General features: G+C 40.3%; 1 pseudogene; it reads left to right on the forward strand.

Moving 5' to 3' along the window:
* Nucleotides 1-1,028: 1,028 nt before the first annotated feature.
* Nucleotides 1,029-16,538, forward strand: LOC119885774 (annotated as a pseudogene).

Consider the following 16,538-nt stretch of genomic DNA (forward strand, 5'->3'; position numbering starts at 1 on the left):
CCAGCTGAATAAACAGGCCTGTAGCTGTTTAAAATGAATAACAGGCTGGAGGAGAGTCCAGCTGTTTTTCATTCATTAATGAAATTCCAGTCTGGTAAATGATGAATGACCAACGCTGTATGAAATGTACCTAATATTGTCAAAGTATTGATCCTTATTGATCCACTCCTGCGTTTTAGAGCCAATCATGGTCCCCGTTGGCAGCGTTCATATTTCTCTCCACCCGGTTAAACTGGAGGCTCTGCCTTTATTTACCCGTTGCCATGGTGACTCGTAGTATCGGAGCTCCATTGATGATGGCGTTTTTTCATCCCCACGCACGCGCTTCCATGTATCCCAAGATTCATTACGCACCGGTTGATTTTTCACAGCGTAAACGATGGTCAGCTGTGGATTTGAGCCCCTTGGATTTTACCCTAAGTGTAGAAAATGTCACCACAAAGTAGGGTAGGCTTACTTGCTCTGGTTCCTGCTCTGTATGAAGAGAAGGCTGAAACGTCTCGGCGGGGAGGAACATCGTTTCGTTCAAGATCGGATGTGCTCGGTGTTTGTGCCGCCTCTCCAACACTGAACTGACAGTGACGAGCGCTGCGTTTTTCTCAAAGTTGAACCTTTTTTTTTTTTTTAACTCTCCGGAAACTTGACGTGACGCAAATAGACAGTCCTCCGTAGACCAGACCCCCTCATTTAACAACGGTCGATTAGATCTTTTGCGGCCAGAGTTGACTGAACTAATTGTGCCGCTCTCACAGGCGGCCCAGTGCTCAGAGCAGGAGCGTGCACCTCTTCTTACAAATGAATCGCGCATGAGCAAGCAAAGGTGGCGACGTGTGTGTGTGTGTGTGTGTGTGTGTGTGCACATGCGCAGAACGGACAGAATGAAATGAAATAAAACTGATCAAAACGTGTAACATTTACAAGGGTGAGAATCATTTTTTTTCAGTAAGTCCAGCAAACAGAGCTAAAAGTACTGTGCTTCTTGGGGACAGGGACCACTAGTGGTTTTCCCAGGACTGTGGCACAGTACTTAATGCAAATACATTATTGTGAATTGCATGAATCATATTTCATCTGAGGATATGTTAGGCAACCAAGTGGGAAGGCTTTTCAGATCTTTTCTGAGACGGCGCGGAGAGGTTCTCCAGTTATCTGGTCAGTGTCTCTGATAGTTTGTATTTGCATTTATTACTGACATTTGATCTTTTGGCTTTAATTACCACACTTGAAACATGTTTGGGTGCATGTGTCTGGATAGTTTCAAACGCTGCATGTCTGCATTAGTAACTTAAATATATCAATTTAAAGCTAAGCTAAATTGTAGGAGATTCCAAGTGTATTCAAAGCTCGGATTGTCTCTGTCCTTGTTTATTGTGTCTATGTCAACAATACACAGTAACCGCAACAACAACAACAACTGCAGTGTCCGTGGTAGGCTATTTAATATGATCTCAATAACATCAACAACTGCACAGCAAGTACACTAACAGTTATGAGGAGTTAGCAGTAAAGTCATTACAGTTTCACTTTATTTCGCTCTCTTGCAGGGAATTTTTGCACCCCACCCATCCACTCTGATTCCAGGAAGAGTAACGGCCTCATTAGGAACAGTAGAGGAGAGCGGGGCAGACTGTCACAAGTTGCAACTCACTGTCTGAAGTCATTTTGCTCTTGACATGCAGTATATGTCACTGTAATCTGAGGTGAGAACAATTTTCATATTTTTAAAAGAAAAAACTAAACTGTGCTGTTCGTGTAATACATCTTTGAAGTATCTAGGTTCTGTGATATTATTTTTGCTCAGAATAAAGGAGAGAAAAGATGTTCGTCCTGTACTAAGTCCGAGGGAGGGGGGTTGTAACAATCACTTGTCAACAAGAGAGATTCATAACTAAGACTGATAAATTGACAATAATAGCTTCTAGCTGATTTTGATGACAACAAACCCCTTTAACTTAAGCTATGGATTTGTTGACACCCACATTTCTCCACTTCTTCCTTGTAGATGTTCGCCACAATCGGGGATACCCGTGAGCCCGTGGCACAGCCATGCTTCTGTCTGTAGAATCCTCCGTTGTACTGGAAGTAGGTGGAGTTTAGACAGAGGTTGAGTAATTTGCAGATTGGTCAGGGCTGAGTCTAGTTCTGTTGTCCAGGGTGTTGTCTTGTGTTAGCCGTTCCCTAACGGTTTCTGCTGCCTCCATGGTGGGGACGCAGGTGAACAAGGAAGTCACATCATAGGACACCATGGTTTCATCTCATCAAAATTTTCATCAAAATGCCCAAATTTACAGCAGAATAAAACATGTTTACAGCCTGGTTCAAAAAATGGTTTTAGTGTATATCGCTAATTTTGCCCCTAATGACAACCGTGAGGGGGGGGGGGGGGTAATATTTTTGATAACTCGCCTGTTTAAATTAAATTAAGCTTTAAAGTTCTGCAATTTTAGGGGCGTTGCCACTTTGACAGCTGACTGCTGTCTGTTAGTTCAACTAATACAGTCTGTCAAGGAGCTTTTTGGCTCAGCCTGTTTGAGACATTTGGACCTTTCTTCATGCAAATACCGGACAAATAAGGGCAGCAGTTGACAGTAGAGAGCGACCATCAAAGATACCTGTGCTCCAGTTGGTGTTAACATTGATAGTAGTGCACATGCGCCACTAGTGCATACAGCATGTTGCAGTTGCTCCCGCTCATCGTCTTACTCGATACACAGAGGATGCAGAGGTGGAACAAAACGGCGTGGGCAGTCCAGATTATCCAATGGGCATTCTGGGCATGGGCCCAGGGACTCATGCGCACTTGGGGCCAAAGCAAGGGGAAGAAGAAATTTGTTTCTTTTCCTTTTTTATCGTTTACATTTCAGATATTGACGCCATGTATAACCAATAAAAAGCACGCTGATTTATTTTATTATTTAAACCGAATTATATAATTGGTCAAGCCCAAGTGTGGAAAGCACGTAACAACCCGCCCTTAACAATAGTTATCAAATAACTGAGCGCTGAATGAAGCGGACTGAGGGAATATTTGTCGTAGTTCAAACTGAGTGAGAGAAGCGGTTGTAGTAAACGCAAACAAAACGGAGAAGAGGAGTGGAAGGCTTTTTACTGAGACATGTGCCATCTATTCAAAAGGAGCCAGGAGGAGAATTAATGTCGTGTAGAAATTCAAGACTTGGGCCAGAAGAAGAACAAGGTCACACCTCAAGAAGAACAAGGTCACACCTCAAATCTGAATCTCTGAATGGACAGGCAGTCTCTAGGAGGGGAGATGACACGGTGAGCGTTTGTGTAATCTCGTGAGACTTGGTGCAATTCAAACATGGCAGCGCGCAGCTAAACAAACAATTCATTAGATAAACAATCCGCCAATTTTAAGCGAATTAACAAATAAGAGCAGTCAAATCGCACTGGAGGACCTCGAGGACGAGTGTTTGGAGGACCTTGAAGTTTATATTGACCAGTGTTTTCATCGAGTGGTCATGGGGAAATCAAAAAGAAACCGCACTGAAGACTCACCTGGAGCATCACCTGGAGCATCACCTGGAGCAGTCTCCTCGCAAGGTGCAGATTTTACAGAGATTCTGGATTCAATAGACAAGAAATTGTCCAGCTTTGATGCCCGATTATCTCTTGTGGAAGTACTTCATAAAGAGTTTCAGGCTCTGCGGGGATCCCTGGAGTTTAGCCAGAAACAGGTGGTTGAGCTCGCGGCAGAAAACAAGGTCCTCAAAGGTTCAGTTAAATCCCTCACGGAGGGAATGACGCGGCTCTCGGCAGACAATAAAAACATTAGAGAAGCGATCATCGATCTCCAGGCTCGTAGTATGCGGGATAATCTGGTCATTTCGGGTATCCCGGAGCAGGCGGATGAAACCCCAGAGGAGACCGTTAAAAGCTTCATCCAAAATCAACTGAAGCTCCCGGCCGAGACCGTAAAGAACATCAGCTTCCACCGGGTGCACCGCCTGGGAGGACGCCGTCAGGAGAACCAGAGGCCCAGGCCCATCGTCGCGAAGTTTGAACACTTCAAGCAGAAGGAACTGGTTAAAGGCCGCGGCAGGGAGCTGAGAGGGACCAACTTCAGCGTTAACGACCAGTTTCCCCGGGAGATCCTGGACCGACGCCGAGTCCTGTTCCCGATAAGAAAGAAGCTTATTGGAGAAGGATCACGGGCTGTCATCGCTGTGGATAAACTTTACGTCGATGGCCAGCTGTACCGCGACCGAGACACCACTCCTTGGCTCTACTAAGAACCAAGTCCAGCAACAGGTGAACTGTATCAGTATGCGATCATTTTTTCCCCTATCAGTTAATTACTCCGTGACATATGGCAAGTTAATAGTTATAAAATACAGTGCACGTCTCAACAGCCTATACTGTGGTTATCTGACTAGTCTGTCCGATAATGTTTTGTGTATTTTCCCCTGTTTTTGTTTCACTGTTTCTTTCTTTTGTTAATGTTGCTCTTCCTCCGCCGTTTACACATCGATCAGCTGCGCAATTTTCATACTGTTTAATTCACAAACAGTCGGGCACACCGCTAGCACACACACGCAGGCGCATACAACATGAACACATAGACACACACATACAGGCGCATACAACACACACAATGATACAACACGCACACTGCACACACTAGCCATCACCACATCCCTTAGTTGAATGATGACCTCACTTATAATCACCTCTTGGAATGTACGCGGAGTTGGTTCAAGGGAAAAGAGATTAAAAATTTTTAACCATCTAAATAATCTGCAAGCAGACATTGTCCTACTACAGGAGACTCATTTACCCAAGACAGCAGATAAACTAACCTCACCACAGTTTCCTCACTCGTACTCAGCCTGTTATAACTCAAAACAAAGGGGTGTCACCATTATGATAAATAGAAAAACACACTTCAATCATAATAACACTACTATTGATCCAGAGGGTCGATTCATTATTGTTAACATTTCGATTCAAAATACTCCTTTATGCATTGCTAACATCTATGGCCCAAATGTTGACGACCCCTCCTTTTTTCATGCTTTCTTCAACTCACTCTCTGCTCACTCAGACACAGCTCTTATATTAGGAGGGCACTTCAACATGGTATGTAATCCAGCAGTTGACAGGCTCAGTACGGCAGGTGGTCACCGTATTTGGAAATCAACAGACATCCTTAAACAATACATGAGCGATTTTGGTCTTTGTGATGTTTGGCGTTCTCACCACCCCACTCTTAGAGAATATACCTTCTTTTCACCAGTCCACCACTCATTTTCTCGCCTTGACTATTTTTTGGTTAGCAGCTCAATTATGACAGACATTTCCAACACTCAGATTCACCCTATCACTATCAGTGATCATGCACCGGTTTCTATCACTCTTACTAAAAAAAGGGTCACACAGCCAACTAGAAGTTGGAGATTTAACGCATCATTGCTTAAAGACCTAGATTTTATAAATTACTTCAAAAAGGAGTGGGCAATATATATGGAAACTAATGACCTGCCAGGAACCTCGCCATGTCTTCTTTGGGAGGCAGCAAAAGCAGTCATGAGAGGTAAAATAATCTCCTATTCATCATACAAAAAAAGAAAGAGATCTTGTGAATTACAGCTAGAACAAAAAATAAAAACATTAGAAACTACCCTTGCTACCTCCCCACAGCAACACATGCTGAATGATCTGAGAAAATCAAAACTTGAATTAAATGAAATTATTAATAAAAAGACCCAATTTCAGTTGCAAAGACTACGCTTGGAGAACTTTGAACATGGCAATAGATCCGGCAGATTCTTAGCCAGCCAATTGAAATTGAATAAAGAAAAAATAACTATTTCTTCCTTAAAGGACTCAGCTGGGAATCTGACTTATAACCCAGAAGAAATCAACAATGCATTCAGAGATTATTATAAAAACTTATATACATCACAAATTGACCCATCTAGCTCTAACATCGATGCATTTCTGAACAATATAGATTTGCCAAGGTTAGATGATGAACAGATCAGGGCTCTGGATTCACCTGTTTCAATGGCTGAACTCCAGGAAGCTCTCTTACATATGCCGAATAATAAAGCCCCTGGGCCAGATGGTTTTCCCGCTGAACTCTATAAGGAATTCTGGGAAACACTTGCGCCCACATTCTATAGGATGGTTATGCAAATTAGGGGTACTTGCATGTTGCCTCCAACAATGAATTCTGCTAATATCAGCCTGCTCCTTAAACCAGACAAAGACCCCACACTCCCGTCCAGTTATCGCCCAATATCACTTATTAACGCAGATCTTAAAATCATCTGCAAAACCCTAGCAAGAAGGCTAGAGAAGGTCACTCCTGGTATAATACACTCTGACCAAACAGGATTTATTAAGGGCAGGCACTCCACCAACAATACACGCAGGCTACTTAACGTAATAGACTATGCCACTATTCATAACCTGGAAACTATAGTTGTTTCTTTAGATGCAGAGAAAGCATTTGACAGAGTAAATTGGAAATTTCTATTCGCTACTTTATATAAATTTGGATTTGGAAACTCTTTCATAGATTGGATTAAAATCTTATACAGTTCCCCAAGAGCTTCTGTCAAAACAAATGATCATACTTCTCCATGCTTTAGTCTCCAGAGGGGTACCAGGCAGGGTTGCCCACTCTCTCCCTCGCTATTTGCTATTTTTATAGAACCACTAGCAGCTGCGATCAGACAAAATAATAATATTAAAGGAATTCTTGCCTGCTGCTGTGTCTGCCTCACGAGGCCTCATAGGAGAGTGGCCTCCTCTGGTCTTTGACTGGCTGTGAAGGATTATTAAGCTTTCTTGCAACTGTACTTGTTACTATTACCAATAAGTGAGCTTTATCCTACTGTTTGTAGTTTGGAGACTTTAACTATTGTTTCTATCTGTCTAATCTTTTTCAACATGAGTTTGCTTCCTAGATATTATATTTGCTTGCAATTTAACCCCTCTAACATCCTGTATATCTGTGTATTGAATTACATTGCTATTGGACGTACAAATAGTAAATCTTGAAACACTCCATTATCCATTAGTGCACTACAATTCTTCCATACTTCAGACTAGTTTACTAATACTACCTCCAAAAACAGAAAGAAAACATAGATTAACACAGATGTTCAACAAAAACAGAAAGAACATAGATTAACTCAGGTGTTCAGCATCACACGTGTGTCTCAGGTTATCATTACAGTTGCTTGGTTGTTCCTGTGGAATACATGACAAAGATCAGTTATGATTTAAGACTCACAATCATCAAATTTAAGCATGCAGTAGCAATGTGCTGCTGAAATTGCTTTATAAAGGCTTTAATGAGGCTTCTCCTTTCGGCCTCTTTAAAATCACGCCTGAAAGGTTGCCTGTCATTGTATTTGCTACATCGAGGAGCTCTGCGCTGGCTGTTCCTCTGCACAAACCCAGAGCAGACAGTGATCTCTAACAGCTATAATATAAAAATAATCCCACTAGATCCCTTTTTTCTAAAAACTCTGTTTAAAAACACAAGGAATGCCTGATGTTCTGATCCCTTTTTGCTGAAATTTAGTATCAGGTGGCTGCTGGAGGAGAGCAGGACACCAAAGTTATTAACTTAGTATATTTGTGTTAATGAATCAATTATTAATGACATATCTTGGGCCTCTGATAGTCTGACCATTTGTAATGTTGATCATGTGAGACAGAGAGCTCTTCCTTGGTGATGTCTCTGTCAGCACTCGGTCACATGTGAGCATTTTGGCTGAAGTTCATTTTCACAGTTAAACCTTCTTGACCTTTTTAAACTTTGTGCTGTTAGGTTCACAGTCTTTAAGGTGGTGTTGTCCTCTTTATGATTCGACTGTAGATGGTAGATGTGGTCTGACTCGCTGCGTCCTCAGCGTTGGGAAGATGCTGACGTCAGTGGAGGTGGGCTTGGGCCTGTGATGCATCAGGTTGACACGCCTCTCTGTGGAACGCCTCCTGTATCACCTCCCTCTCTTCCTCACAGTCAGATTCTGCTGTGTCCATTTTGAAGCTGCTCTCTCGCCTTCTTCATGAAACTCCAGAGCTGCCATCTTGTCCAGTGCAGCTCTGTCTCGCTGTCGTCTTGTCTCATGGTTTGTTGAGCTCTGCAGGTGCCTCGGTCTGTAGCCAGATCTTTTGTCTTTCTGAGATCTGTGCTATGACGAACTTTTCACTTTGTTTGGGAGTTGTTTTTTCTTTCTATTCATATCTAGCTCTCGTCTCCTCCCTTTCTATTATAGCCTCTCTTTTTCCATCTCTCCTTTATATCTGAACTCAACCCTTTAAAGACCCTAATTCTTTTTTCTTCTTCTTCTGCCTGTACTGGCCCTTAAATGCACTTACTTATATCTTTCTTCCACTTGCTGTATACGTTTCTTCATCCCGGGGGGTATATCTATTTAGACCTTATCTAACAGGATGGGCTCTTTCATTATTCTGTCTCTGTGACTACTTTTCCTTCACTAAAGGCTATATAGTATGTCAATATTATCTAACTGTTGGTCAAACTGTTTCTCCCTATTTTCCCTTCATTCTGAGCTTTCTCTATCTCTTATCTGACGTCTTTTATCTTTAACTACTTAGTTGTGCTGTTACCACATATGTTGCTGCCACAGCTCCTTTGACCACCTTTGCAGCTAATATTTCTTTTTTCTGCTCTTTACCATTTAATTTCACCTGCTGTGTGCCTCCCAGGACAGCCATCGCACACTCACTGCGAGCAAACACTTACTCTCTGGAAACTTTGGAATTTGGACGGCCTTCATGCCTCGAAAGGAAAAAAAAAGACAGTTAATTTTCAAGCCACACAACCAAGAAACTAGAATGAAACAATTCATTGAAAGAAACTCAGGCAGCTCCCCTTGTTTTTATATCAAAGAGCTATTCAACTGAAAAATCATCAAAGTAGAGTTTATTAAAAATAACTAACATCAGTGAAACTAACAACTATTAAAATATCAAATTGATTTTCTCACATCTAATACAAAATTGATGGCTCTCAATCCCTTCTCTAACTTAAATCCTTCATAGATAACACCTCACATTGCTGCCTATCAATCTGTACTTCTATGTTTCAATAAATTTGCAAACTTTATCAGATGTCATCATTTTTCTAGTTTTGTTCCTTCTCCTCGACCAAAAAGTGTCTTCAGCTACACTTTTCTTTTCTGTATCCAGCAGTCATTGCCGTTCTTTTACTAATCTGCTTACTGTCAAGCTGTTATTGGTTGTAACTTCTGTTATTATTAACTCATGAATAACTTGCTATAACGTGCTGTTGTTATACTATAAAGGTGCAACAGATCACAAAACTCTCATATAACTTTTGGTTTAGGGCTGAACTCTTTTTCTCTCTCTCAGCCTGCTGTCCTCCCCCACATGGACACTCCTCAGCTCCTGCTCTGAGCCTCTCTGCTAGCGTGAGCAAACTCCTTTTTTTCTCTTTTCTCTTCCAGTCTCCATTATTCGGGCGTGGACTGCCACTTCAGAACTTTATTTTGCACATAGCTTTATCACAATTCAATCTGAGACTTTTACACTATACTAGTCCACATTCACTATTTCATCAATATATATTCATATATCTATTACTTTATAACTCCTTCCATCAACTTCTTATACTTTTTTTATATCACCATATCAACTCTATTCATCTGTTATCCTTAAGCTTTATGTTAATTTAATATTAGATCAGTTATTCAACTGTCATTATTTTATACTTTTTATCTAATGGTCTTAAACATGAAGCTTCAAGACTCAAACTCTTAGTATTATTATTTTAGGCCTTGGTAACATTAATATGCACTTTTTCTTAACACACAGCTATCAACTATATTTTCAGCAATGTTTACATGCACGTACGTCTCTGACTCCTATCTCCTGCCGGCCCCTGACTTAATTTACATTACCTAGGTTTTCAAATGGACTTGTCTGATGCACTTCCTCAACACAGACCCTGTTTACACACAAATAGCCTCTCAATCCACTTCCACGACATGAGGGCTTAGACAGAAATGATACACTTCCTCAACACAAAATCTGTCTTTACAAATCGCTACTCAATCCCAGTCCCGACTATTCTCATCTGTGACACCACGATGGTGGAACGAGCTACCACACGCAATCAGAGCAGGGGCGTCCCTCTCTGACTTCAAGAGAACACTTCCTCTTATAACACCTCTACCTCCTAACCTCTAACATGCACTTCCTGTGCTCTTCTTCTTCTTCTATCTCCTACAATGATCTTGTATTGATTGCACTTTTTTTTAACTCCCTTCCCTAGGAATCTACCCCATTGATGTGATATGTACTGTGAGCTCTTACTAGTATTTATTGCTGCTCTTACTAGTATGTATTGTCAGTTGTAGATCTGTAGTTGATGCTCTGTTGATGCTTGTATGTTGTTCCTCAAATGTAAGTTGCTTTGGATAAAAGCGTCTGCCAAATGACTAAATGTAACTAGTTAGTTTGAGACTTAAGCTGTGTCGATGTTTGGTTGCACCACAGAGACGCAAGGTTCATCTTAGCTACTCTGACATAAAGCCCATACTAATCAAAACATAGTCGCATAAATTGACGTTTACACATCCCATGGCCAATCAGTGAACAGCACTATTTTTAACAGAGTTTATTACGGTGTTGTCGTTTGTTTGTTTGTTTCTCTCTATCAGCCCTATAAATCATAATCGAATCGTGAGGTGCTTAGAGATTCCCTCCTTCAATGATGACGAGAAACTGTATATTATAACACCATATTTCTACTATACCTTGTTTATGTAACTTTAAAAAAGTTACATCAGATAAGTTACGTCTCTTTTTAGTTGCCAGGAGTGAAAATGAATGTTCCTCAACATTTGTTGTGTTTTAGATTAACTAGAGTTGGAGACGATTATTTTTCAAATCAACAATCATCTTTTTCCCAGATAGTGTATAGATTTTTAGGCATTCTATCATCTCAAACAGCATGAGGGGTGCACACCCCCCGGCCCACCCTAGGTTTGGTCTAAGTCCCAAATCTATACAATGTCTTGCACCGCCCCTGCATACTACTGTGACCCAGGAGGAACCGGGGGAGGGCAATGAAAAACGGGAGTCTCCCAGGTAAATTGGGTGGGTTGGTATGGTCATGAATGTTTCGGGCATATTTGGAGGAGAAGTGATGAGGGCTATTTTTATTTTTTAAGTAATGTATTTCATGTGACAAATGACCAACTCATTGTGACCTGGTTCTGTATTCTATTCTCGACTCTGGTCAGCTGATTGCTTTGTTTTGTGCTGGATTTGTAGCGCTGTTCTATGTCGTGGAAATTATATTCCTGGTGAGGGGTTGAGCAAAGAATTGAGTTACAACCAACCGTTGTCTTTGAAGAATTTATTTAACAAAAGAGAATAAACAGAAGTACTGAAACACAGATATATACAGCTGGTCCAGATACTTGCTACCCAGGGCGGCTTCGGGCGTCTGGCCCCGAGCAAAGGGGCCCTCATCATTCACACAGTCTAGGTTTCTATGTTTTGGCGAACAGAGATCCCCTCTCGGCCTTGTCTATGATGATTCTCAGTCATCCAGGTCATAGTTATCCAACGAGGGTTAAAATCAAGGGCAACTGGACTTGGTTGAAGATACTGGAAGATGCTGGAAAGCTCTCTCGGCCTTGAATGAACATTTAGGGAGAGGAGAGGAACGACAAGAGAGGGAGAACACCAAAACAATCTCACAGCTCTGAAGTAAACCCTAGTAAATGTGGACAGACTAACATAAGTACTATAGGAGAGGAAAGGTTAAGGATAAAAACACAATACATGTATCTATAAGCCATAATGACAATAGTAATAATAATATTAAAAGATCTATTAAAAGATCGTACATAAAAAGATAAAATGTAAACACAATTTTCTGCCATAACATTATAAACAGGGGATGACCCTGGACCTGCTGTATGCTAACGTTGAGGATGCATACCGATACCCCCCACCTCCTCATGGCCTTACTGAGTGCATCACATACTACATCAACTTCTGTGTGGACTGCACTGTCCCAGCAAAAACTGTCCATTGTTACCCAAACAACAAACTGTGCAAGGCATATCAAGGACATCCTGAATGCAAAGAGGAGGGCTTTCAGAGACGGGAAAAGGGAGGAGGTGAGGGCCATTCAGGGGGACCTGAAGGTGAAGATCAGGGAGGCTAAGGAGAAGTACAGGAGGAAGCTGGAGTGTAAACTCCAGCAGAACAACATGAGGGAGGTCTGGAGCGGCATGAGGAACATCACTGGCTTCAGACAGACTGGCAGCAGAGGAGTTGAAGGCAGCTTGGACTTTAAGTTAACGTTACATTGCCCATATGGCAAGTTTAACGTTAACATTGCAAAACTGTTGACTTCTGTGCATGCTGGTTTAAAAACCAGCAAGTTAGCACAAGGGGGCTCAGGAGATAGAGCGGGTTGGCTGTTCAATCCCTGGCTCCCCCTGGTTGCGTGTCGAAGTGTCCTTGGGCAAGATACTGAACCCCGATTTACATATGAATGTGTGTGAATGTTAGTTTCTGTTTGAGCACTTAGGCTCAGTGTATGAATGTGTGTGACTGGTAAATGCAGATGTAGTGTAAAAGCACTTTGAGAGGTCAAAAAGACTAGAAGGGCGCTATACAAGTACAGAGCATTTACATTTACATCGTTAGCACAGCTTGGTGCAACCCTGTTAGCATAGAGGGCTACTGATGGTGTATACATGTTCAGTGTTTCACAGAAGAAGATATTGTTGTTCTTAATAGTCTGAAAGAATTTAATGATCTAATGGGAAGTTTATTAGACTAATAAGCAAGACTCTTAACCCTAGATGCTCCAGAGGCGTGTGACCTCTGACATATATAGCAAAAAAGTCGCTTTCGATTAAAGCGTCAGCTAAATGAATAAATGTAGATGTAATACAATCAAAGAGGACAGATAAGCAATCAGTGCAATACAGTGATTTTTTTTTTTACTTTTGTAAGTCTGTGAATCTCTATTATGCAAGCCTCACAACTTTATGGAAATTCAAATTACATTGCTTGAGTTACCCTTAAACATTGGAACTATAGGTTAGATCTGACTTTGAAATATTGTTATATAGTAAAATTGTATTTTTCATCTGATAAATATGAAAAAAGATGTATTCTGTTGTCCTCCTTTTGTTAATTTCTTAATACTTTGTAATGCCTAATACTAAGATGTTCCTTTTGCATATATTTCAGGTGTGTGGTACCATTCATGAGATGTCTGGATTGAGCAATTTTCTCCTGACCTTCTGCATTTTAGGTACTGCTCTTTGGTACTATTCAATTTCTGATAAACACTTCTTTTAAAAACAAAATTCAAGTTTTCTCTTTTGCATATTGGTCCTCTTGCAGGATACCTTTTCTGCAGTTCCAACACTTGGTATGTAAAGATGCCAAGCAACATCAAAGGATTGCTGGGTTCCTGCCTTGTCATCCCTTGTAGTTTTGGCTACTATCAGTATCCACCTCAAAATCCAGAACGTGTGGTTTGGTACCAGTATGTGAGAAGTTGATATCCATTAGTACATGACGACTGGTATCCGGACTATGTCATTTCCATTTTTAAAGGAAAAACACGTGTATTGACTTCCACAGACAGCATGACATGCAGTCTTCAAATCTCCCCAGTGAGCTGGTCTCACCACAGACTGAAGATTTACCCCTGGGTAGATCCAGAGAATGTTGGGACAAGCACCTACCGATTCTTTGATACAACTGTAATAATGTAGTGGGTAAGTCATTATGGTGATCTTAGGAAAATATACATAGTAGATCGATGTATATTCATGTGTCATCAATAATTCTTTACATTTCCTTTGTAAAGGAACAGCAGAGAAACCGGATATTACGACCTTTGGAAACATGATTGTTGGACAGTGCGTGACAGTGCTATGCACTGTTTTTCATACCTGTCCCACTACAGCACCCACTCTGAGTCTTAACATCCCACTGCAAGACGACAAAATAACTCATACCCGGAACATAGATGGCACATCCAACACATCCTTGACGACCACATTATGCATTGAGAACGAACACCAAAATGTTGAGTGCTCTGTCAAACACAGTGGTGGTCTCAGTGCAACAGCCTCTAAAACCTTAACTGCAGAATGTACGTATATGTGATGGACATGCAAGTTGTTCTTTTATGATGACCTATTTTAACATTTATATTTTAACATTTGTATTTCAGGCACCATTTCATCCTTGACTATCCAGTCTACATCAGATGAGTTTCTTGAGGGACAGGCACAAGAAGTAACCTGCACTGCCTTGTACACATGCCCAAAACATTTACCAACTCTCACATGGAACTATGGTAGCATGCAAGCTATCACTGAATCTGGCAAGATTGGACATGCTCAGTGGAGGACTGTCTCTACACTGACATTCAAAGCAACAGCCAATGATCATGGAAAACCTCTGACATGCTTTGCACTATTCACCGGGGCTCACAGGCAGAAAGTGAACATTACCATAGGGGTAAAAGTCCTTAGAAATAATGAGATTCTTTATTTAACAACTTAACCTTTTTGTCTTAAAGCCTGTATAGCTTTTCACAGACATTACCAACACATTCTGCAACATAACTGAAATGTATTTTGATAAAATGTAATTTACTCGTCACATTTAGCCAATTCTGTTAGTGCTGCAGTTTCTTCTTTAAGTTTGTCTTTTTCTATGTTCTTTAAATGAACAAATAAAATGAAAAAATATAATAATAATTCCACAACAGGCTTGTTTAAAACAAGACAATTGCAAGAAAGATTTTAAAAAATATATATCTATATCTTATATCAGTTACACAAATAATGTTTAATTTTTAATACTTTTTTCAGTTGTTTTACCTTGTGAAATACTGGATCCTTCTCAGTGCCTCTAAAGCATTCATATCAAACAATCTGAGAAAAACTCTTTTGATAAACTGAGTGTAACTCTAAATTAAAGAAGCTCTGATCAGTATTTTTAAATTAAGAATGGATGAAATGACTGTGTGAAGTGGATAGTGTCGGGCATAGTGACAGTGAATTATCAACCAACTCTGCAGTTCCCCTCAGGTCCGTGGGGCTTTTTTAGCTTCTTTAAGCTCATTATTTGAATTTTGTAGCCAACAATTCTAATTCATTACTTTTGACAGACACAGTTAGCGACTAGCTGGTGAATATAATGGAGCACTTAGCAGCTAGAGAGCCAATTATTTCCCTCAGGAGTTTGTAGAGACCAAAAACTACAACTGAGCTAAAAAGAGCGTGAATTTTTGACTTACTTTCATCAGGTGGACATAAACACAACAAATGAATGCTGATGATTCCCTTATATCTGCTGAATGTGTTAATCAACTGTTGCGTTGGAGATGACTGCGGCTGACTTTTGCCAACTTCATAGTCAAACTGCAGGGGTGGGGTTTCAAAACACTGCTGTCAAGTTGGACACATTCTACCACCTGTAAAGTGTTTGAGCTTAGTCTGAGCTTAATAGAAGAATTAAAACTAAAAACTAAAAGTCTAAAACTAAAAGTCTAAATCAGAAATGCATTTAGCCATTTAGGATTGGGCATTTGACCCCAAGGAGGTAGTTAGGGATGTTAAGTGGTGAAATTTCTTTATGATGAAGAGTTCCTCCCAATTTCTCCTATTATCTTGCACTTAAGACTTTAATCTGTGTTTTATATTAACCTGCCTAATTAAGCTTTTTCATTATCTTTTTTGATCGCTAGGAATTATGTTTGATAAGCCTAATTATATGTAGAACTGTTTTGTTTAAGAATATTTTAGTTAATGAAATATGTTATTTATTTACATGTGTATTGTCTAGAAAGCCTCAGAATGTTTAACTGTTATAATTGGTGTGTTTGATTAGCATGAAAGGAGACATCAGCCAAACTTGCGCCTGAGAACACACAGTTCTTGAGATCTCTTTAATTCTCCATTTTTTTTGTCTTCAAAGTTTTGTTTTTCGTTTACAGTTTTCCTGGCCTTTTATTGTGTATGTTTTGAGTATCTTATTTTGAAATGTTTTTGTATTCTTGCTGTCGCGTCTGCTACCCATCCAGTAGAAAGAGCTGACATCAGACATCCATCTTTGATTCATGGACTGCTAACGAAACTGTTAAGAGACAGTTTGTAATGACTTTTAGCAGCCGTTTGCTGTGAGTGTGTACCCTTGGAACAATCCACAGTCAAAATGAGCTGTGAATCGTACATTAAATTCTAATCTCCTTTATATATTTACCCATAACTTGCGTCCGTCTGTTTCCCCTTATGATTTGAAAGCAGTCTTGTTTGATATTATATCCGTTCACACTGGCAATTGTTGTATTTATTGCTGTCCATTACTTCATTTTATTCACTTGTATTCACTGTAGTTTAGGAATAAATATTCACCATATCACTTAGTTGTTGTATGTACTACTTAACAGAGTTTGAATCCCTGATTTAAGAACATCCACCTTAGATATCAGATTGATTAATAAAGTGATTCATAATATA

This window comes from Micropterus salmoides, unplaced genomic scaffold (assembly GCF_014851395.1).
Source record: "Micropterus salmoides isolate LMB-PRFRI ecotype aquatic unplaced genomic scaffold, ASM1485139v1 Ms_hic_scaffold_4, whole genome shotgun sequence".
NCBI classification, from domain to species: domain Eukaryota; kingdom Metazoa; phylum Chordata; class Actinopteri; order Centrarchiformes; family Centrarchidae; genus Micropterus; species Micropterus salmoides.